This window comes from Geotrypetes seraphini, chromosome 10, assembly GCF_902459505.1.
Source record: "Geotrypetes seraphini chromosome 10, aGeoSer1.1, whole genome shotgun sequence".
Taxonomy (NCBI): Eukaryota; Metazoa; Chordata; class Amphibia; order Gymnophiona; family Dermophiidae; genus Geotrypetes; species Geotrypetes seraphini.
Genome location: NC_047093.1, coordinates 76,452,526 through 76,476,822, shown reverse-complemented (window position 1 = coordinate 76,476,822; position 24,297 = coordinate 76,452,526). Strand labels below are relative to the sequence as shown.

At 41.9% G+C, this 24,297-nt stretch overlaps 1 protein-coding gene across 5 annotated transcripts in view; it reads left to right on the top strand.

Annotated features, from left to right (window-relative positions):
* Positions 1-24,297, top strand: part of NEK6 (NIMA related kinase 6) — a 376,321-nt gene that overhangs the window by 38,921 nt on the left and 313,103 nt on the right. For 2 of the 5 annotated variants that reach the window (XM_033960760.1, XM_033960761.1), the window contains exon 3: positions 18,412-18,529. The exons of the other annotated variants lie outside the window; for them this stretch is intronic. The gene's annotated coding sequence lies outside the window, so the exon portion shown is untranslated. The remainder of the gene's footprint in view (positions 1-18,411; positions 18,530-24,297) is intronic. 5 annotated transcript variants of the gene reach the window in all.

Genomic DNA, 24,297 nt, shown 5'->3' with positions numbered 1-24,297 from the left:
TGGTCAGGGATTGTAAGTAACTAGGCTCTGAAGTATAAATGCTTTATGAGTTAAAACTAAGATTTTAAATCTAATTCTATAAAGGACCGGCAACCAATGATACTGTAAAAAGGGGTGGGGTGTGTAACTCAATCATATTTACTTTTATGTCCTAATAACTTTAGTATAAGTAGAAACAAGACTTCTCAATATATAAATCAAATAATAAGACTTGAATATAAATGTTGAAAATATAATGCAATTTTTCACATACACTCAGATTTGTGTAATCCGACCAAGAGCCGTAGCTCCTATAGTCGAACCCACCGTCCCATCACTGTGTATGACTTTGATGTGAAAGATAGTAAGTGAGGCTACATGCTCTACTGATTAATAACTTTGTTCTCAATGGCAATGAGAGGAGAAAACAACCCCTCCACTTAGCTTTAAGATGAATTAGCAGGTCCCGACATGGGCCATGTTTCGAGGGTCTGTTTCAAAGAACCCAAAGGAGAAATATTAGACTTCAAATGCCAGAGAAATGGGTGCTTGTGTGAATCGGACGACAACTTGTGTTCGTAAGTTGAAACGATCTCTTCTAATTGTTCATTTCTCCTTTGGGTTCCTTGAAACAGACCCTCGAAACATAGCCCATGTCGGGACCTGCTAATTCATCTTAAAGCTAAGTGGAGGGGTTGTTTTCTCCTCTCATTGCCATTGAGAACAAAGTTATTAATCAGTAGAGCATGTAGCCTCACTTACTATCTTTCACATCAAAGTCATACACAGTGATGGGACGGTGGATTCGACTATAGGAGCTATGGCTCTTAGTCGGATTACACAAATCTGAGTGTATGTGAAAAATTGCATTATATTTTCAACATTTATATTCAAGTCTTATTATTTGATTTATATATTGAGAAGTCTTGTTTCTAGTTATATTTTTGTCATTGACTTTGACCTCTCACTTCTGTATATTTTTGAGAGCATTTTCCTCACTCCCTATTATTTTTGACTCAGTCTAATAACTTTAGTGCCACATTCTGTAAAGTTTGTAATCATCTAATATTGGATTTTGACAAGCCAGCATAGATAATTTTGCAATAATCTAGTCTGGACATAAAAAATGCGTGTATCAAGGTGTGAAAATCATTATTCTCAAACAGACTTCTAACAGTCTGTAAAGATCTCAAAGTATAAAAACCTCTTTTTATAACATTTGATACTTGATCTGAAAAAGTTAAAAGCATAGGCAGCGGAATGCTTTTTTGTTGGGGGGCAATTCATGAGAATTCGCGGGAGCCAGTCAAAGAAGCTGCTGAGCATCGAGCAAGAATGTCAAAGCGTGCTCCCGCTCATTGCCGCTCAGCGGCAGAACAAACCAGCCGCGACTGGCCAGGTTAGCAGCAGGACAGGAGCCGGAAAGCTCGCTCCTGCCTGCTGTACCTCTGGACCACCAGGGATGATGAAAGTGGCAATTTTTGGCGAGGCCACGGCCCCTGTGGTCCCCTCCCCCTTTCTGACACCTATGGTTAAATGTGTAGCCACAATTACATCCAAGTACTTAAATTTTTCAACCAGTGGAATATTTTCCCCATCAAAATTAAGCAGAAGATCAGGTGCTGAAAGATGTCCTGCAAGGCAACATGAATAACTTTTATTAAAATTTGCAATTAATCTGTTTAATGATAGAGAAATTGGACCAATGGTTATATTTGCTCCTTTTATCCATGTAATGGCTGACCGTAACAGGCAGTATGGAAAATATGGCTATAACTATGTTGTAAAGTAGGAAGGCCAAGCACAAAACAATCTGGTATAGCAAATTGCAGTTTCTATGAAAACAGCACTCAGAGGTTTGCCGGGTAAACCCGGAATTATACATCTGTATGATCTTCTTCAATCATTGCACTTTTTCAATGCCCCAATTTGGAGGCAGAACCTGTTACTTCATTTAATTCATTCTTCCACATTACTAAAAACTGGCAATTACCATTGATTTATGAAGCCATAATTTGTGGTACTTTACTACATGTTAAACCTTCTTTGGATCGTTATAAAAGCTGGCTTTTCTTAATAATGACGGGAATAGCAATGCAGATGATTGCACGCAATTGGAAAAGTTATGATAGACTTAATTATACTTTTTGGTAGGCGAACTTATGTTGCAGTTACAAATATGAAAGAATGAACGCTGAATTTTTGGGATATAGTAATGCATTTAGAAGGGTGTGGAGCCCATTGGCATCATTTGTTGAATCACATTAGTTGTCATGGACCTTTTTCTTTTAAGTTAATTTCCTTACACATCCAGGGTGGGAGGGAGGTGGGAAGGCATCATTATTTCTTGTATTTAGTGTATTGAAATTCTATATGTGACTATGCTTTTATGGATGAATGGGAGGAAGGGGAGGGGGGAGAAAATGATTGTTTTCAGAATGTTTGTATATTTAAAGTGCTTTTCCTGATTCGTTTATGTTTTAAATTTTTGCAATGCACTGTTAATATTTGAAAATTTATAAAGATTACAAAAAAAATCCCCAAACCCCCAAAACTGGCAATTACTGATTGAAATTGCTTCTGGATTCTGACACATTTTGCCTAGAGCTACTTTAGAGAACCCAATGACTGCAAACCCCCACTTTGTAATGAGCTTTCTGCCCCAGTGCTGGCCAAGGCCACTCATCAAACAAGTTATCTTCATGAGTCAGGTAACTCTGGCTGACGATACGTTGCATGAATCATAATTAATCTCTCAAGTAGGAGACAGATTCAAGACGAATGCTAGGAAGTACTTCTTCACTCAGAGGGTGGTGGACACCTGGAATGCGCTTCCAGGAGAGGTGATAGGACATTGTACAATAATGGGTTTCAAAAAGGGCCTGGATGACTTCTTGAAGGAGAAAGGGATTACAGGGTATAGATAGAGGAGTACTATACAGGGTACTTCAGGATTAGGGCATAAACAATTCAGGTGGTGGGAGGTCAAGAACCTCAAGGGCCACCGCGGGAGCGGGCTGCTGGGCACGATGGATCCTTGGTCTGACACGGCAGAGGCAATACTTATGTTCTTATGAAATTGATTGGAGTTATACATGCATAAAAGTAGATACACATGCAATTTGAGATTTATCATTTTTTAAAGTAGATGTTCAAAAAACATATCTCTTTATTCATTGGATATACATAGGACATTAGAAAATAGGGATAGTGCAGATAGTATCAGCACTTATACATAAATATCATAGAATAGGAATTTACACTAGCATAGCCACATATAGTACACATGCACACAGTTCTGTCTCTTGAGCAGGTGTAATTTTTTCCATGAGCCTATAGGCAGGCTATTTTATAAAGTTGCATAAGATAGCAGCCTTACAAAATTGGCACAAGTTAAGCACTTATAGGCTATCCCTGTTTAAGTGCATATAAAGTTACTCTGCGTAGTTGGTATTGTTTGGGGGCTTTGTTTTACTTTTCCATAATTCCCATATCAAACTTCAAGGTAAATCTAACCTGAATTTGCCAATAGAAAAGTTCTGTCTGAGAGAGGTCATCAGGCATACTTATTCCCCTTAAAGAAAATCAAACACTTAAAAAATGAATTCTTAGAAATATGCCCCCCGAGCCAAAACTTTAGGTCACAGCTGGAGAAAACTCCTCAAATCTGAGTAGCTCCAGAGACATTGGAGGGGAAAAATATACCTTCTGACCACAAAAAGCCTCATCCTGAACCCAAAAATAGTTTTCATAATCAGTAATTTATTAGATAACTTGGTAAATAAAATTGATAGAATCCAGTATGAGTATACATCTGAGGAAGATTCTTAAAAAAAAAAAGTTTACCGTAAATCTAAATTACTGTATATTGGGAAACTATCGCCCTTGGGGCTGTTCCCGGTTGATCACCTGCAGTTTCAGTTAAGATACTAGGAGATTCTAACATTTTCCAAAGACAAATATAAAATTTTAAAGAAATACACTTTTTTTTTTTTTTTTAATGTGGTTGCAGCAATTAACCTTGTTCTAGGAAATTCAAAAATCGTATTTGACCTAAACCTATTTTTAACCAGCTTCAGATGGCGATGAATAAGGAGACTGCATTTGATATTAGCCATACTTCCGCACTTAAAGCCCCCCATTTCCTAATTCAAGTTTTGAAAACGCTATTCTCCAGACGCTCAAACGTTTTCTCCTGTTCCTCGAAGATGGCCACCACTTCATTAGAAAAAATGTTAATTGAGATATGAATCCTTGAACCAAAGTTCCATTCCAAGTAACTGATTTTCAAATGTCCATCAATGGCACAGGAATCTCATCCTTGGTGCCTAAATCGTTTGAGGGTGGGGAAAAATAACCACTCTAGGAAGAGGAACACAAACCTGAGGATACTCTGGAGCTGGAGTAAAATGCAAAACTGAGGAAAATCGTATAGATTTCACATCTTGGGGGAATCCCTCACTCTAAAGCCTGGAATCCTTTCAATGGAGGGGTGGAAGGGGCTCAATGAAACCTCACAGACTTGCAAAACGTCTCCCTTCTGTACTTTATGAGCTGCTGTACTATTGCTAGACAAAATCTGTACATATATGATCCATAGGCCTCTCAACGTCTGGAGTCCTGGAAGAGGATAGTATTCTTTTTCTTCTTACCTATATCAAGCAACAGACCACCTTGGCTTCTCAGTGGCACTTCAGTGAAAGCAAAGGGACATCCCATTTGAGCATGCCCCTGTGGACACATGCCATAGCAGAGCTGACCACTTAAAATGCAGGTGGATGGTGTCACCATCAAGAGTAATCCAAGGGTCCTTTCCTCTAAGCTTTTGTTAGTCCTCTGAGACTAGGTCAAAATGGGATACCACCTGTTTAATAGGCTGGCAGATAAGTGATACCTTTGCTCTCTGTGATTGTTTACTTTTTGTTTAAAGAATGGTAAATGGCAATTTATAGTTATCCTGTGTTTGCTGCACGATTTATGAAATGAAGGGTGCTAATACAAATTTCATGAGTTTCTGAATTTTTTTTTTTAAATCGAGTTTTCAAAACTGCCAAAAAATGCAATACAATATACATACAAATAATAATAATCATATATGCACTTATAATCAATCAGTATTAATACAAAAATAAAACCCCCTCTCATAGTAGTGGCAGAACAGCAGCATGGGGACCATTCATCTTACAGAAGTGCACAGATAAGTTCAGAACTGCCATTATTTGTTTCATTTTGAAAATGTGGGCCATAATCTTTGCAGGGTTTGTGCCTAGGAGAACATTAAAGGAGGAGGATCACAGGTCGGCTCTCCCTCTGACGTCACTTCTGGGTCCTGCGCATAGGAAGTGATGTCAGAAGAAGAGCTGACGTCAACTCAGGCAGCAAGTTGGTGATGTTGCTTGTGCCGGGAGAGTTAAAGAGGTATAGGGGAAGGGAAAGGGTGCACATATGCTACAGGGGGCTGGGGGAAGGCATGTGGAGGGGCGGAGAAGGGGGTGGGGTGCTACCACCCCAGGCACTTCTCACCCTCGCTACGTCACTGCCAATGACCACTCTATCTGTAGAGCAGGGGTGTCCAACCTGCAGCTGGAGGGCCGCATGCGGCCCCGTGAAGTATTTTGTGTGGCCCTGGTCAAGGGTGATACAGTGTTTTCCTCTGCTGCCTCTGGGTGTTTACTGTCTTGCCGGCTCCCTCCTCTGTCTTGCTGCAGCATTTGCACGTTTGTGTGGCCCTAGAAACATTTTTTTCAGCCAATGCGACACCCCTACTGTAGAGTCTACTTAAGATTCTTTGCCACATGCTCACACTAAGCTCTGGCAGCCAAGCAAGGATCAAATTTTGAAACCTCAGAGATTACATGTCGAATGGGAAAACGTATTCCAGGTCTAGGGGACATGTGAGGAGGCTACTAAGTAGTAGATTTACAAACTGCAGAAAATATTTCTTCACACAACGTGTAATTAAATTCTGGCATTTGTTGCCAGGGAATGTGGTGAAATCAGTTAGCTTAGCGGGGTTTAAAAAGGCTTGGCCTATGGACTTCCCTTTTAGGAAAGTATCCTTTATTGAGATGGCTTGGGGAGATCTATTGCTTATTCCTAGGATAAGCAACATAAAATCTGTTTTACTACTTGAGATCTAGCTGGGTATTTCGAACCTGGGTTGGTCACTGTTGGAAACAGGGTACTGGGCTTGATGGATTTTCAGTCTTTCCCAGTATGGCAATTCTTATGTTATTGTAAGTATTCAATCATACTAAGCCACTATGTTTAGGCTGCCTACATGATATTGCTCCAGTGGCCAAGGAACAATCATCCAGCTCAGGGAGCCGAGTTGAGATCTGGGTGATGGCTGCAAAATTTTACTAAGAACCAAAAACAAGGATTTAACAATTAAATATGAGGTACACCAGAGAGCTAAACCAAGAAACACACAGAGTTTGTGAAACAACATGTCCCTTCTTCCCCTTCCTCCAACTTTGTCAATGATCTCCTGCTACCTCTTCCTATTGCTGCTGCTTTGATACTTGTAGGCTCACATAGCCTAAAGCCTATTTCTACCTCCTGTGGGACATAATGGGAAATAATATTTTTAATTTTTGTGAGGAATTAGAACAGTGCTATTCTCCATTCCCCTTCAGTTCAATCCCTGGGCATAGCCCCTCTCAATAAGCAGCCAACAGAAAGTAAATTTTAAAAGTGATGCTTCCACAACCTTGTTCCCAGGGCAGGATTAACCAATAAACCAAGTAGGCATGTGCCTAGGGCCCGAAAGGTCAGAGGGGCCCGATGAAGGAGGGCATCAATATTGTTTTTTCCAAACAGCGATGGGTCCCTCCAGCATCAATCGGCAACACGCCCCCCCCCCCCCAATCGACAAAAAGTAAGACAAGCAAGCAACGTGGATAAGAAAGGCAACGGGAACTGTAATTGTGCAAGCGGTGCTGCTTGCCCAAAGCTTCCCTCTGACGCAGCTTCCTGTTTCCGCCTGGGCTCATGGTGGGGTGGGGCGGGGCAGGGGGCCCAGTGTACCCCGCCCGAACAAAAAAGGAGGAGGTATAGCAGTTATCTATCATACCTCTATCCCCCTCCAGCCAAATACTTCCAACTTATCCTCCTATGCTCCAACTGAAACTCTCCAATTTTCTATAAAACACTCTCCCCCTCTTAATTTCCTTCTTATCTATCTTCCCCCCCCCAGTAACCAAAACTTCACTTTCTACTCTAATCTCCACCATATCAGACTTCAATATTGCCTATCCTGATTCCATAATCCTTGGAGATTTTAACATTCATTTTAATTCTCCCAACCATCACAACACCTCTGAACTTCTAACGTTGATCTCAGACCTATCATTATCTCCCCTCATTTCTATGTCTACACACACTGCTGGTAATACCCTTGATATGGTCCTCTGCTCTACCTCTATTAAACATCTCTTTCAAAACTTTCAATCTCATGCTCTACCATGGTCGGATCACACTTGATCTCCCAGCTCCTTTCAGTCAAGTCCAACAAAAGAATAATTATATCACCCGCAACATTAATAATCTAATCCTTTCTGCCATCCAAACTTCCTTTGACCTAAACCTCAAAGACTTCTCTTCCCTCCCCATTTCAGAACAGTATTCCCTCTGGGAAACTTCCACAAAATCTCTCTTAGATTCTTTGGCACCACAATTAGGAAAAAAACCTACCCCAAATCAGACCCATAAAAAACAACAACCTTGGTATAACGAAAATCTCACCCTCCTCCGTAAACAACTTCGTGCTGTAGAAAATAAATGGCGCAAAACTCGCCTCAATAACTTTTTCATCATGTTCAAGGAAAAAGCTTCTCATTATAAAAAAGTCATCCAACAAACTAAAAAAGAATACTACTCTAAACTCATTTCTTCCACCCGTAATTCTTCCACTCTTTTTAACATTACCCAGTCACTCAAGATATTCTAAGAAAAAAAACCTTTCCCCCATTACCCAACCTTCTGCTGATGAACTATCACTATTTTTCGATACTAAAATCGAAGACATTAGGTCACATCTTGGACCTTCACTTCCAGCTTCTTCTCCTCTCACTCTTCACGATTCTACTCAACTATCGTTTGGCTCCTGCTCAAATTTTAAAATGCCTTCATTAACTAATCTCCTTCTTATTTTACAATCTCTAAACACTCCCAATAATCTTTTGGAGAGTATTCCCCCTTCGCTCCTTAAAAAATTTTTCTCTTTCTTCGGTCCATTCATTTGGGACATGATATCCAAGTCTCTCTCCGATAGTATAGTACCTATTGCCTGGAAAACATCCCTTGTTTTTCCAAAACTCAAACAATACAACCTAGATCTCTCTTCACCTAGCAATTACCGTCCCATTGCTAATCTGCCTTTGATCTCCAAATTAACTGAAAAAATAATTCACTCCCAACTTACAGAGTTCATTGAAAAAACCCATGCGCTACATCCATGCCAAACTGGTTTCCGTTCATCACATTCAACAGAATTGTCACTTCTAGGCCTTATCTCAACCATACATTATTACCACGACCATCAAAAATCAGTCATTCTTATCTCTCTTGACCTATCAGCAGCCTTTGACACTATCGACCACTCTCTTCTTATTAATCGACTCAAAGACTGCGGTATTACAGGTCCAGCTCTTTCATGGTTCACATCTTACTTCAATGAACGCAACTTTAAAGTCCATGTAAATAATGAAACCTCTTCAGCCATATCACAATCCTATGGAGTCCCGCAAGGCTCGATTCTATACCCACTTCTATTTAATATCTTTCTTTCCCCTCTTCTTACTTTGGCTCAATCCATCGGATTCACCATCTTTGCATATGCGGACGACATACAACTTCTTCACCCAGTCAACACATCAAACATCACTGACATAAAAGACATAAATAACAAACTGGATATCATAAATGATTGGCTCTATTTGAATAAACTTTCCCTTAATATAGATAAATCCCGAGGCCTTCTACTTCCAATCAAAACTTGTGAATCCTTATTGGAAAAAATCTCTATTAACTCCATTCCATTACAAATGGAAACAAAAATAAAACTATTAGGCGTCATCATTGATAGGGATCTCTCTTTCCACGACCATATTAGCTCGGTCGCAAAAATCTGTTTCTACAAACTCCGCATCATTCGATCGCTAATTCCAATTCTAGAGACCGATTCTATCAATATCCTGATTCACTCTTTAGTTATCTCCCATTTAGATTATTGTAATTCGCTTCTCAACGGTCTCCCTCAAAAAGAAATCCGACGCCTACAACTAATACAAAACACTGCAATAAAACTCATTTATAAAACTGGCAAATTCGACCATGTCACTCCTCTCCTAAAAGAAGCACACTGGCTCCCCATCACTCATCGTATCACTTATAAAATCATCTTACTTTCCTTCAAAATAAAACTCTCTCACCAGCCCTTATTTCTTGATAAACTTCTTATCCCCCAATGTTCCCCACGCACCCTAAGGTCAACCGACCAAAAACTTCTCTACATTCCCTCCATAAAAGATTTCTACTATACACGGAAAATAAGCTTCGCAGTTGCTGCTCCAACTCTATAGAATTCTCTGCCACAGCAACTCCGTGACGAACAACATCTAGACAAATTCAAAACTAGCCTCAAGACTTTTCTATTCTGTGATGCATTTGGCTGTGCCTAGACTTATCTTCTGGATCTTTTTTTTTTTTTTTTTTTCTTCTCCTCCTTCTTCTTTTCCTCTCTTTTTTTTTTTTTTCTTCCTCTTTCGCTCCCTTCCATTTTTTCTCCTTGCAACCAACCGCTTTAATTAAGCGACCCTACCCTATACGTTTTACCCCATTCCCACTTTCTCCTTTTCTTCTTAAAAATGTAACTTTTCCCCATCCTTCCCTATTATCCTCACTTTCAAGTTTGTCTTGTTGATATCATATATGTTCGCACTATTTATTTTTAAAATGACAACTATTTTAAATTTTTATTTTATTTTATTTTATTTTATCTCTCTCACCTTTTAAATTTTATTGTTAACCGGCCAGATATCTGTTGATGGTCGGTATATTAAAAACTAATAAACTTGAAACTTGCCTAGAGGCCCTTGACGAATTAATCCTGCCCTGCTCATTCCCTTTCCTCATTCTTCTAATGAAATGCCCTATTTATCCCTGTGTCTGCAGGGTTGGAAGAAAAGAGCAGATACCCAAAACTGATCCAGCTTAGTTAGCAATATAATACATTCCTACCCAGTGATTCTTGGGCTCGCTCAGTTGTGGGGAGCATGATTCGAACCATGCCTCCAAAAATCTGAAAATTCTTTGCTTTGCTTGCTCTTGATTTTGTTTTTTCTTCGTAGTGTCACCTGCCACGTCCATTCCTCCAACCTGTTCTTCTCTTCTCAGAACCCTTTTCTCAGCCCCCCGCTCTTTGAATCCCACACAGTTCCTCTCCCTACCCTCATCTCTATTTTTCTTTCTTCAACCCATTCCTCATGCCTCTCAGCTTGCATTTACTTCAGCTTTGTTTTCCCTTTCGCAGTTCATATGTCTTTCCTCAGCCTCTCTTCCCCTCACAAACATATCTTCTAACTCTCAGTGCCTGTGCTACTCTTTGCTTATTCATTCCTTTTCCAGAGTCTTCTTCAGCACTTCTCCCCCCTCTCTACAGTAGACCTACAGGAAGCCTATTTGACTTATTCTGCAGTTCTTTTTTGTTACCTGTTGTTATTCCATTGGTCAGGTATTCCTTAGGTATTCACACCCTCCAGTTCTTCTTTCCCAAACCTATCTTCTGTCCTGCTTTTCCCTGCAGCCTATTGGCTGGCTAAGGAATGTCTGACCAATGGTATCTCCTAAGCTACTGGTCCTGCTTCCTTTGCAGCATATTGGTTAGCTGAAGAATGTCTGAACAATGGCTGTAGGGTGAGATGGGAGCAGTAGCTACAGAGAAACTACCTTTCTTCCTGCTTTCCCCTGCAGCTCTACATTGGGGAGATTGCAGCTTTGATGTCTGGACAGTGCTGGAAAGAATATTTGGGGTGCTCTAACACCCTCAGAGCTGGCATCTATGGCAAGATTCCTGCTTCCCTGCCATGACTCAGATCTCTCTAAGTTTGAGCTAAGCAGTGCCATGAGTTTGGATTGGTCTCACGTTTTCAAGTCCCATGAGACTTGAAACCATGAGACTAACCTAAACTTCTGGAACCATGCAGCTCAGACTTGCAGAGAGCCGTTGAGTCACACTGGGGAAGCAGGAAGCCCATTGTTTGTTCTGCAACTGAAGCCGGGTGAGGGAAAGAGACTGGGTAAAGGCTGAGCAAAGGGAGTACATGAGAGAGAGCGCAAGTAGACTGAGACAGAGAGAGAGACTGGCTGGAAGGGAATGACACATTGTATTTTGCCGCCATTTGACGAAGCACATGTGGCCCCTGATAGAAAAAAGTTGGACAAGCCTGGTCTAAACTTTTGACACAAATCCAACAAAGGGGGTAGGAGGAAGTAGTATTAAATGAACATTATGTTGCAAGACAGGAGTGGCTGTTAGACTTTTTTTCATCCCTACATGAATTACTACTACTATTTTTTTTTTTTTTAAGAGAAGGCTTAGCAATAATAAGCTTGCCAAAGTGCGAAGTATTAAAAGAGAGAAAGCAGGGTGAGACCACAAGGTAGAGTACAGTGAAAGCAAATATTTTAGCAGATTAGGGATGGGGTGGCTTCCTTACTGCAATGGCTCTATGCTTTCTGATTAGCCAAGAGATAAGGACCAAATTTATGAGAAGGAGTGAATTAAGGTGGGGAGGATGAGGGTAAGGAGTATATAAAGGTGTTCTCTCATGCATATCTTGAAAATCTTATTGGCTAATAATAATAATAAATAATAATTTTATTCTTATATACCGCCATACCCAGCGAGTTCTAGGCGGTTTACATCAATTAGATTAGGATCCGCGTTGACAAGCAGATTTACAACAATTTATCAGCTTTATAACAAATTTTAACCGAACTTGACAGAGGATGAAGGGAGATTGTAGAAGATAGGGAAGAGAGAAGCTATCGTGAGGGAGGAGAAGAGCAGGGGGGGGGCGAAGTGTTATTGTAGGAGGGGGGACAGTTAAGGGTCTTGTTTGCTGAATAGGTAAGTTTTGAGTAATTTTCTGAAGCCGAGGTAAGTGGGGGCTTCGAGTATCATTTGGGCTAGCCATGGGTTCAGCTTAGCTGCTTGGAAGGCGAAGGTTTTGTCTAGGAATCTTTTGAGATGACAAAGTTTTAGCGAAGGGAAGGCGAACAGCTGAATTCTACGGGATTTCTTGTTGGTGCAATAAAGGTTAAAGTGGGGATTGATGTAACTTGGTGATGAACCATTTATCGATTTGTAGCAGAAGCATGCGAATTTAAAAAGAACTCTAGATTCGAATGGCAGCCAGTGAAGTTGGTGGTAGAAAGGGGTGACGTGTTCCCATTTCTTTAAGCCAAAGATGAGACGCACGGCGGTATTTCGGATTATTTTTAGACTCCTGGTAGTTTTCTTCGTGGCGTTAAGGTAAATGATGTTGCAGTAGTCTAAAATGATGAGGATGGAAGATTGTACAAGTAGGCGGAAAGAAGTGTCATTGAAGTATTTTTTTATGGTGCGTAGTTTCCAAAGTACAGAGAAGCTTTTCCTGACAATGAGGTCGGTGTGATTTTCTAAGGATAAATTTTTGTCCAGAGTGACTCCCAGAATTTTTAAGGTAGGTTCGAGGGGGAAAGTCATTCCTTTCAGTTGAATTGTAGTGTCCTTGATTTTGTCTAGGGGGGTGGCTAGGAAGAATTTTGATTTGTCAGGGTTTAGTTTCAGTCTGAATGATAGCATCCAGAGTTCAATCTGGTTGAGAATGTTTGTAATGTAGTCGAGTAGTGTGTCCCAAGTACTGGGTAGAGATTTGCATAGAATGAAGATACGGCATGCAACTTTATTTCAAGTATATACATTGTGGATAGTCCGGAAACCTTAATTGGCAAAGTGTGTCCTGAGGACTTGGTTGAAAAACACCACTGTAAAGAGACTCTCTCTAAAGGATTTTACTATCTGTAGGATTAGAAAAGTATGTCTGTTTGTCACACCAATCAGGCTAGTATAGCTCAGGAGCTCAGGCCTGCATTTTTCCCTGCTTTGACTACTGTAATAGCCTTTTAGTGGGGAACATCAAAGAAGCATCTGAGAGCCCTACAAGTTGCTCAAAATGCCACAGCTAGAATCGTCACTAATACTGGGAAATTTGACCATATAACTCTGACTTTAAACTTGCTTCACTGGCTTCCAATTGAACAACTTCTCTGCCTAGCTTACAAAGCTCTTCATAACTTGGCCTCCCATCAATTTCTGCATTGTTGCAGTGTTACCTACCTATCAGGAAGCTACATTCTTCTGGTGATCGTCTGGTAGTTCCCTCCATACGATTGGTTCAGCTAGAAAATTATAGAAGATTTCTCTTCAGTGTCATGGGACCTAAATTTTGGAACACTATGGGGCTCATAATCGAAACAGAAATAATTCTTAAAAACCTGCCCAAATTGGCACTTTGATGACCTAAAAGACAGGTCATCCAAGTGCCGATAATCAAAACAGGTTTCTAGATGTATCCAGAGACTTTTTAGGCCTCTGAATCCCACTGTGTGTCCAGAGTGAAAAGGAGCATTTTTCAAGGAGTGGTTAGGGCGGGATGTGGGCTGACCAAAGTTAGTCGTCCTGCAGCGATAATCGAAAGTTTGACGAGACTGTCTAGATGGAACTTATATTTTGTGACTTAAATGATCTAAAAAACTGGTCTAAGTGCCCACAAGGTATCCAAAGTGACCAGATAACTACTGCAGACACAAAGTACAGACCCCTCCCCACACTCCCCGAGTGATCACTGACACCCCCCCATAAAAATTGGAATAAAAATATACATACCTGCCTCCAGAACATCAGTACATGGCATAGGAAAGCCTAGTGAGCTGCACAGAGGTGACTTAAGTAGTCTTGGGTGTGGGCTGGTGAACCATAGAGAGGAGGACCCAGGCCCATAAGCCACACTAACCACTGCATTCATGATGGAAAATGTGAGCCCACCAACCCCCCCCCCCAAACCCTACTGTACTGCCATATAGGTGGCACCTGCAGCCATAAGGTCTATTGGGGTTGTAGACAGGTGGGTATAGTAGGTTTTAGGGGTGTTTTGGGAGGCTCACCATGACCTGCAAGGGAGTTGTGGTGAGATGTTTGTGGCACCCTTTTTGTGAAGTTCACAGCAGTGCCTTGTAAGGTACCCCACTATTCTGTTGCCATATCTGGGAGGCCAATCCATCACTTTGCTGGCCTCTCCCACATCCAAAAGGTCTTATTCTAGGCGTTTGGGGTTTGGATGATTTTTTGGAAGAGAATGTAATATAAAGATAGATGTACTAGCGGTCTGGATGATCAAATGGCTGGACGTAGAAGTAGACAATTATCGGGGAAAAAAAACATTTTGGATGTATTTTTCAAGAATGGACTTTGGATGCTTCCGACTTTGGACAACTAGTACCCTAGGCCCAAAACTGGCTTAGACATAAGAACATAAGAATATCCTTACTGGGTCAAACCAATGGTCCATCAAGCCCAGTAGCCCGTTTTGATTATGCCCCTCCACGCTTTCAATTCTCTGTACTTTGTCCAACGTTGGATCTTTCAAGAAAAAGCTTGACTATTATTTTTCTTCGTTCCTATGGGGTCTTCATGATTGTACCCACTTTCTAACCAATCTTGGTTCAGTGTTTTTGTTAATTACCACTAACTGTTCATTGTCTCATTTAATACTGTGCATGTCTGTTGTAATCCGTCTAAAACTTTGGATAGCGTGGAATAGAAAGGTAGAAAATAAATAAAAAATACAGTGAGTGTAGGCTTTGGTTTTGCAATGTTTTGCCCATTCTTTATCCAAATAAGTTGTTCTTTACTTACTCATATGGTTTATTTGAATGTTGTCTTTTTATTTTTTATGTTTTTGCTACTTTAGAAAGGGCCCTTGATGAAAAGTCTGCTTTGTTCAATTTTTCCAGCTTGAGTGCAGTCTGCCAATGGCATTAGTACTTACTGTGTTTTGTCACTTATGCAGTTAAGACAGTTACTGCTTTCTCAAAATGAGGTGTTAAATGCATTTTTCTAGGTGCAACTAATAGTCTTGGGGCCAGATTCACTAAACTCCCTTTCCGATCTGGGTCCGATCCGTGGCCGGGGGGCTGATTCACGACGCATCCTCATGCAAATGGGGACGATCGGAATCACATCCCCAACCGACTGCAAGGTTTGCTGAATAGCGATCCAGATGCATGCACAGATCATCTGTAGATGGTCTGCACATGCTTACAGAGCAGCAACCTTTTTTTAACTTTTATACTTTGAGCTTGTGGTTTTAAATCACTTTAAACCCGTGGGTTAAAACCATGGGCTTGGACTGCGGGAAAGGCAAGGGAAGGCAGGGCGGCGATTGGGGCAGAAGCAGAGTAGCGAGTTGGGACCGAGAGCAGGAGATGCAGTCGGAAAGGACTTGAGCGAGTGGTCCCCAGCAGTTGCTTGTTTCTTGATCGGCCAGCCCAGTCGGTGTTCCAGTTTTTTGTTAGTGAATCTCTGCCTGCCTACTTTACATGCCGTTTCCCCTCATTTGCATGCACGGATCGGTTCGGATTGGAGGATGATCAGCCACAAGGTTAGTGAATCGGATCAGAGGAAAATCGGGTCACAAAGTGGTTGGGACATGATCAGTATCCTTAGTGAATCTAGCCCTTGGTCGAGAACTTTCTATGTGGTAATGGGGGAGAGGTGGAGGGAATATGTTGATCACACCCTCAATAGCATGAGGGCTTTGTACTTACCATCCATCCCTTTTTGCTGATGCAGCACAGTAATTGGAAAAACTTACCACACTTTAGTATAAGGGCCTCAAAACTATGTATCCATTGCAGCTGCCCAAATTGATAAATTTGTCTAGAGGAAAGGTCTGCAGAGGTGTCTCGGATTCAGGAGACCACTTCATTTTTTTCTTTCTTTCTTTTTAAATCTTATATTGTCCTTCAGATATGGATTCTTTAGGCCAGGGGTAGGGAACTCCGGTCCTTGAGAGCCGTATTCCAGTCGGGTTTTCAGGATTTCCCCAATGAATGTACATGAGATCTATTTGCATGCACTGCTTTCAATGCATATTCATTGGGGAAATCCTGAAAACCCGACTGGAATACAGCTCTTGAGGACCGGAGTTCCCTACCCCTGCTTTAGGCCTACCTATGGTTATATTAGTAGACTGGAAACTGAATTTTATAGCCATTGCCTTTTCTTTTACTCCCTTCTTGTCTTGTTTCTTTAATGGGAGAAGAGTGTGGTATAGCGGTTAGCGCTATAGCCTCAGTATCCTGAGGTTGTGGGTTCTGTGATCCTGGGCAAGTCACTTAATCCTCCATTGCCCCAGGCAGTGGGATAGTAAGGGTGGAGGGGCAGTCCGCTCCGGGCATCATGTTGTGGGAGCACTGATCCCTCCTCATCTTCACCCCCTGCCTCTTCCCATTCCTCCCCGTCCTCTAGTTGAAGAAGTTGTTTGCGGTGGTCAAGAACATGCTCTCTGCGACCCCATCGGCTCTCCTGCTGACATCACTTCTGGGCGCTGTGCATAAGAAGTGATGTCAGAGGGAGAGCAGATGGGGGTCGCGAGGAGCACATTGTTGACTGCTACAAGCAACAGCTTCGACTAGAGGCACGGGGGAAGGGAAGGGGTGCGTGTGGGAGGGGAGGGGCACTACCACCCCTGGAGCGTCTCACCTTCGCTACACCACTGGCCCCCAGGTAAATCGTGAGCCCACTGGACAGATGTTTAAAATGCTTGAAGTATCTGTATGTAAACCGCTGAGTGTGGTTGTATAAAGTGTTCCCCCGGTTGTTCGCGGTCGGCAGTTCGCGGTCACGGTCATTCGCGGTATTTTCCGACCGCCAACAAGAAGAGGGCAGCGGGAGAGGCAGGAGAGAGCAGCTGGAGTGCCGCTAGTGCAGGAAATCACTTGCGGTATGCTCCGATCGCCTCTTCCTGCAAGAAGTCGGGCCTTATCCAATCAGGAGCTGCTTGAAACAACGTACAATCAATGAACAACAGTCACTGCACAACCATATCAGCAATATCAATAAAACTCAGCAAAACATTGGTATGGCACGGAATGATTGCAAAACCAGAACACTAAAAGATGTTCTAAAGCATTATGTTGTACTGTACTGGAAAGAAAAATACTCTGCCATTTTCTTCCGGGCTACATTTTGATACTATATCACCGGCACGCCACGCGCCTTGTAGGCGGAGCCTGCATGCCCGTTATAGCCTAACAAAACTACAGCTAAAAGTGGCTCTGGGGACCAAATTGTTTGGCCGTTACATGCAGAAGTCCGTTATATGCAAGTCCGCTATATGCAGTAATTTTCTGCATGTTTATAAAGGCACACAGCCGGGACCAGCGGACCTCATCCACTATAAATGATATTCCGTTATAAGCAAGTCTATATACAAATTCCTTTCCCTAATGTGCGTTTTCTCACATCAGCATTTAGAGGCCAAGCAGGTGGGTTTCCAAAGGGTCAGGGAGGAAAGGATTCACAGCCCATATTGTCTTTTAGAGCAGGGGCTAGGTCTAATTTCTCTAGGGCAGTGTCTCCAGCATGAAACCTTGGGGGAGTAAATTAAGTGCATGCTTGCTTGGTTGCATGGATGATTGACAGACAAATCAGGTTCAAAATTCTGGTCAGAATGTGTCCGACATACCTAGGGATACCATTCAGAATTTGAGCAGAGTCTCCAAACATTGATAGTTACATGCTGTCATATTAAAATTTGATAAAGGAGATGGAATTTCAATTTTATTTGAGGGAAAATCAGCTATTGCTCACCATCCTCTGAAATTTGTATTGATGTATGAACCACTTAGCCAATGCACTTAAGTATACTTTGGCTTGTATATAACTGCACACACCCAAAGAATGCAACACGTAATATATTTGTTGCTGAATTGATTTGTCTTGCAGTAAGTAAGTATTCTTCATGAAAGGAAAATATCAGTCTCGCTTGAACGTGGAGCTCTACATAATACAGTACGGCACTGGTATGATAGGAGACAGTTTGTGCTTACCCATTCTTCTAAAGGCCAGCCTCAAATTTTTTATTTATTTATTTTTTTTTTCAAATAACTTTGGCACTTTACAAGAAAAAAAAAAAAGAGAGACCGGATTTAAGAGACTGGCTTGCAAATTCTTGAGGAATTCAGGCATTCAGCCCAGAAATGGGAGAGTTTCCTGGCTTTGCAAGAACACAGATTTCCCCAGCCCTTGGGAGAAAGAATAAATGTGACCCTGCAGAAAGCTCCAAGGGCAATACTCGTAATATCCTTTGTTTATCTTAACAGATTCTCATCTGTAAACTTCAAGCTAAAAAGTCTTTGCTTGTTGTAACACACAGTGAAGCAGCCTATTGAATCTTTTGAGTGCGGTACAGTCACCTGAGGGCCCTATTGTGAATATCAGGTATGTGGTTCTTTGCTTGCTAGTACTTTTCTGTTCAGTTATATTCAAGTTCTGTAAACTCTGTCACTATTTTCAGCCCAAATTTGAAAAGTATGAATTTATCACAGTTTGCTTTGTTTGGGAATGGATGCAATAAAACAATTTTTATATAAATTTGGGAGCGAGGAAGAGAATCTACCAGGTCCATTAGTTTGAAAGATATGTGTGTGTATGTTTTTAAGGCAGTGGTTCCCAACCTTGTCCTGGAGGACCCCCAGGCCAGTCGGGTTTACAGGATAGCCCTAATGAATATGCATGGAGCAGATTTGCATGCCTGGCACCTCCATTATATGCAGATCTGTCTCATGCATATTCATTAGGGCTATCCTGAAAACTTGACTGGCCTGGGAGTCCTCTAGCTCAAGGTTGGGAACCACTGCTTTAAGGGACGTGTTTGAAAATACATTGTAGTTCAGAAAAAAATTTGTACTGCATTTAAAGCAATGAAGTTACATGGAAATACCTTTTAAAAAAAATAGGAGGAAATATTTTTCACTCAATGAATAGTTAAAGCTCTGGAACTTGTTGCCAGAGGATATGGTTATAGTAGTTAACATAGCTGTGTTTAAAAAGGTTTGGACAAGATCCTTGAGGAAAAGTCTGCTATTTGAGACAAACTTGGGGAAAACCACTGCTTTTCCTTGGGATGGAATGTAGGTACTATTTGGGTTTCTGCCAGGTTCTTGTGACCTACTTTGGCCACTGTTGGAAAAAGGATACTGGGCTAGATGGACCATTGGTCTGACCCAACATTGTATACTCTTTCATGGATGAATTTTGCACATGAACAAAACTTGTCCCTAGGAAATGAGCCTTCCCAGATAATTTTATAAAGTTTTGTCTACTGCCTTTTTGAAGAAATTCACCCAAGGCAGTCTACAGCAAGAACAATCTGGACATGGGCAATAGACAAACAGTAGTAAAGAGATTCAAAGAACAGCAGAGGCAGGTTCAGTAAAGAAAGTTGCTTGTGAAATTTAGAAAGGGGCAGAATTAGATCACTCTGTGCAATCCTTCCTCTCAGCATAATTTGCTGTCTCCTTCTTTCTCTTGTCATTTTTCATTTGGACTGTTGTAATGCTCTTTACCATGTCCTCTTTGGAATGACTACTACTTAATCAATCCACTGCAATGAAACTACTTCATAAATCCACCCATTTTATTTATTTATTTATTTAAAACATTTTTAATCCGCCTTTATCCAAGGCGGCTTACCAGTTTCCATACAAAATAAAATTGCAAAATAAAAAGACATGCATTAAGTAGAGGAAAATACAGTTACAATAGTCTATTTGCATAGTCACAATTTGAATGCATTCAAACTGTTCTTGAGCACCATCGTTCTTCACTTTAATAACCCATTTACCTGTTCAAACCTAATTCAAACCACTGTTATGTAATCACTCTTTTAAAAAGCTTGAATAACATAGTAACATACATAGTAACATATTAGATGACAGCAGATAAAGACCCGAATGGTCCATCCAGTCTGCCCAACCTGATTCAATTTAAATTTTTAAATTTTTTTTTCTTAGATATTTCTGGGCAAGAATCCAAAGCTCTACCCGGTACTGTGCTTGGGTTCCTACTGCTGAAATCTCCGTTAAAACCTACTCCAGCCCATCTACACCCTCCCAGCTACTGAAGCCCTCCCCAGCCCATCCCCCACCAAACGGCCATACACAGACACAGATCGTGCAAGTCTGCCCAGTACTGGCCTTAGTTCAATATTTAATATTAATTTTTGATTCTAGATCCTCTGTGTTCATCCCACACTTCTTTGAACTCAGTCACAGTTTTACTCTCCACCACCTCTCTCGGGAGTGCATTCCAGGCATCCACCACCCTCTCCATAAAGTAGAACTTCCTAACATTGCCTTTGAATCTACCACCCCTCAACCTCAAATTATGTCCTCTGGTTTTACCATTTTCTTTTCTCTGGAAAAGATTTTGTTCTACGTTAATACCCTTCAAGTATTTGAACGTCTGAATCATATCTTCCCTGACCCTCCTTTCCTCTAGGGTATACATATTCAGGGCTTCCAGTCTCTCCTCATACATCTTCTGGCACAAGCCTCCTATCATTTTCGTCGCTCTCCTCTGGACTGCCTCAAGTCCTCTTATGTCCTTCGCCAGATACGGTCTCCAAAACTGAACACAATACTCCAAGTGGGGCCTCACCAATGACCTGTACAGGGGCATCAACACCTTCTTCCTTCTACTGGCTACGCCTCTCTTTATACAGCCCAGCATCCTTCTGGCAGCAGCCACTGCCTTGTCACACTGTTTTTTCGCCTTTAGATCTTTGGACACTATCACCCCAAGGTCCCTCTCCCCATCCGTGCATATCAGCTTTTCACCTCCCAGCATATACGGTTCCTTCCGATTATTAATCCCCAAATGCATTACTCTGCATTTCTTTGCATTGAATTTTAGTTGCTAGGCATTAGACCATTCCTCTAACATTTGCAGATCCTTTTTCATATTTTCCACTCCCTCTTTGGTGTCTACTCTGTTACAAATCTTGGTATCATCTGCAAAAAGGCACACTTTCCTTCTAACCCTTCAGCAATGTCACTCACAAACATATTGAACAGGATCAGCCCCAGCACTGAACCTTGAGGGACTCCACTACTCATCTTTCCTTCCTCCGAGCGACTTCCATTAACCACCACCCTCTGGCGTCTATCTGACAGCCAGTTTCTAACCCAGTTCACCACTTTGGGTCCTAACTTCAGCCCTTCAATTTTGTTCAACAGTCTCCTATGAGGAACTATTTCAAAGGCTTTGCTGAAGTATAAGTAAATTACATCTAATATATGTCCTTGATCCAGCTCTCTGGTCACCCAATCAAAAAATTCAATCAAGTTCGTTTGGCACGATTTACCTTTTGTAAAGCCATGTTGCCTCAGATCCTGTAACTCATTAGATTCAAGGAAGTAAATAAGTAGGTTTTAAGCAACTTCTTGAATTGCAGGTTTCTACAGAAATGTAACGTTCCTGACAATGCATTCCACAACTGTGGACCAGCTAACGAGAAGCAAGAACTCTTCATTCAAACATATCAAATATTATTCTCTCTTTTTGTGTCCAGCAATAGATGATTCTCGGATCTCAGCTTCCTCAGTGGAATATACGGCATTAAACATTTTTCCAAATAATATGGCAGAGAATCTTAAATACTCCTTTCAATACCTTGAATTTAATGCAAAACGCTATGGGCAACCAATACAATCTCTTCAAAATGGGAGAGAGGTGCTCATATCAGGCTACTACCATAAGCAATCATGCAGCAGAATTTTGTATTATTTGCAGCACTTTGATACGTATCTGTGGTAGACCTAAATAGATGCCATTACATTAGTCTACCTGTGACAAGACTAAAGCTTGAAGCACTTGCCTCAAATCACAGTTTGATATTACATTCTTCAAATGGAACAATTTCCGCATGGTAAAATAAGCTGATTGAACTACTTTCGAAATTTGAGCTTTGAATGTTAGATGCGCATCAACTGTTATGCCAACATTCTAACTTCCTCACATAACCTTAATCAAGTGATTGCATTCATTCACTTCTCTAGGCCACAGATGTTCATCTACTTCCCCAACAATCAAAATCTCTGTTTTTTAACATTAAGTTTAAAGCCTCAACCTCTACTAATGAAAGAACATAGGCCCTTAGTCTAAGCACACATAAAACCCAAACTGCTCACCATGGTATTTAAAGAGAATCTACAAACTGCCCCGGAGTACTTCTCCAAAATTTTGATTCCTTATATTATATTCCTTATATTATTTCAACAAGCACTGTTCCCTGTCATCAGAAGCAGACAAATCCAGATGAATGGGTTGTGTCCATCCACCAGTAGGTGGAGAAAGAGAGCACTGAGCTGTGATATATGGATGTTACGCTCCCTTGCTGCCCGGTATTTTCGATCTTCAGCAGATGGACGGATATCTCCCATGCTCCTGTTTTAAGGTCCCTGGTATTGGGGTATACCTGGTGGTGCAAGGTCAATTCCTACCCCCTTGCCCAGAATCTCTTAGAGGTAGCTGGCTCCCTTCCTGCTTCCTCAAATTGAAAAGTGCAAAGAATTAACAGGAGGGCTTCTATTGTTTCCAAAGAAGGGAAATTAAGTTGTTGTTTTTTTTAAAAAACCTGGTGGAGCCAGCATCAGCCTGTCTGAATTTCTGCAGTCGGAAGACAGCGAATGAAGCAGACAGCAGGGTAAGTTCCTTAGCTTTGCTGTTCTTTCCTTCTTTATTACCTGAGGCCTATTTTATTGCAAAGGGAGGTGGAACTTGGGTCTGCACTGTTTGCCTCCCGCAGCAGTTGTCTTTGGGTCTCAGCCATGGTTTCCCTAGGGATGGGGTCTTCCTGCATCCAAGAGCTATCGCATGCTCAGACATTGTAGAGGTTCATGGCCACATAAAAAAAAAAAAAGCGCAAACTGCGTGGTCAGAAGTTGACACAATTTTGGTGGGAAGTGTGCCCTGAATGGCGGCAGAGCTTGTTTAAAGGCTGCTCCTGCTGTGGGAAGTGGAGAGTAGTGCCTGGCCTTTGTTCCAAATGTTCTCTAACGTTGGGAGACCTGGAGTTGACCCAGTTCAGTCTGCCCATGCAGAGGGCAGTGTGGGAGGGGTGTTACCAGATCCCTTGTTAGGGGGTGACCCCGTGAGGCCTACTATTGCTCTTGGCTCCTTGGATGGGACAATCTAAGGAGGAGCTTCTGCTAAGACACTTAATCAAGGTACTGTTGGGACAGAGACCTCGGGCAGTCATGCTTCTATGTTTCAGGGGTGTTTGGAGGCCTCTCAGCCCTTCTCCCCAGAGTTTGTGTTGCTCCTGCATCAGACCTTCCTTCTATGGCTCTCCTGCTGCTTCAGTCCCCTCAAAGGGATCTGGTGGTGAAGAAACATGAGTTGGAGGAGAAGTCAAGCCACCAGCAGAACTCTTCCTCGTCAACCTGGTCGGAGTGTGCGGGATTGCTGGCAGAGTCTCTGGTTTCAGATCCCACAGCTGGATCTCCCGGATGTGGGAGACCTTCCTGCTCAGTGGATGGATGACCCTTAGGTGATCTGGGTCTTCCACAGAAAGGAATTACCATCCTTCATTGTCAGCATCCTCAGGGCCCTGAATATTGTGACTTTGGAGTCTGACACTCCTGCTTTGGTGAATCCTAAGAGGGCCAGTACAAGGTGTCCTCTTAGATCCTTTCCAGTCCACGAGGCCATACAGGAATTGATGTCTGCATAGTGCTCTACTCCGGACATGAACTTTAAGGTTGCCTTGAGCTATGGCCCACTTATACCTGTTTCCCTAGGAGGAATTGGATAAGTTAAAGTGGCTGAGAGTGGATGCCCTTGTGGCGGTGGTGACAAAAACAAACAAACCATGATTCCTGTGGAAAGTGGAGTGGTCCTGAAGGATGCTCAGGATTGCAGACTGAAGGCCATTCTCAAGTTTTCTTTCGAGGGGGCGGCACTTTCCCTTCAGGCTACGATTTGTAGCTCTTACGTGGCTCTGGTCTGTCTGTCCTGGGTCCAACAGTCGGCAGATGCCATGTTGGAGACGGAAGCTTCTGGTTTCCAGGATCTTCCCTCAATGGAGTCTGGCTTGGCCTACTTCTTTGACTTGGTTAGAGCATCTGCTAAGCAAATGGCGGTGGCCATTACAGAGCTTAGGATCTTGTAGTTGTGGCACTGGGCAACAGATCCCGCCTCTAAGT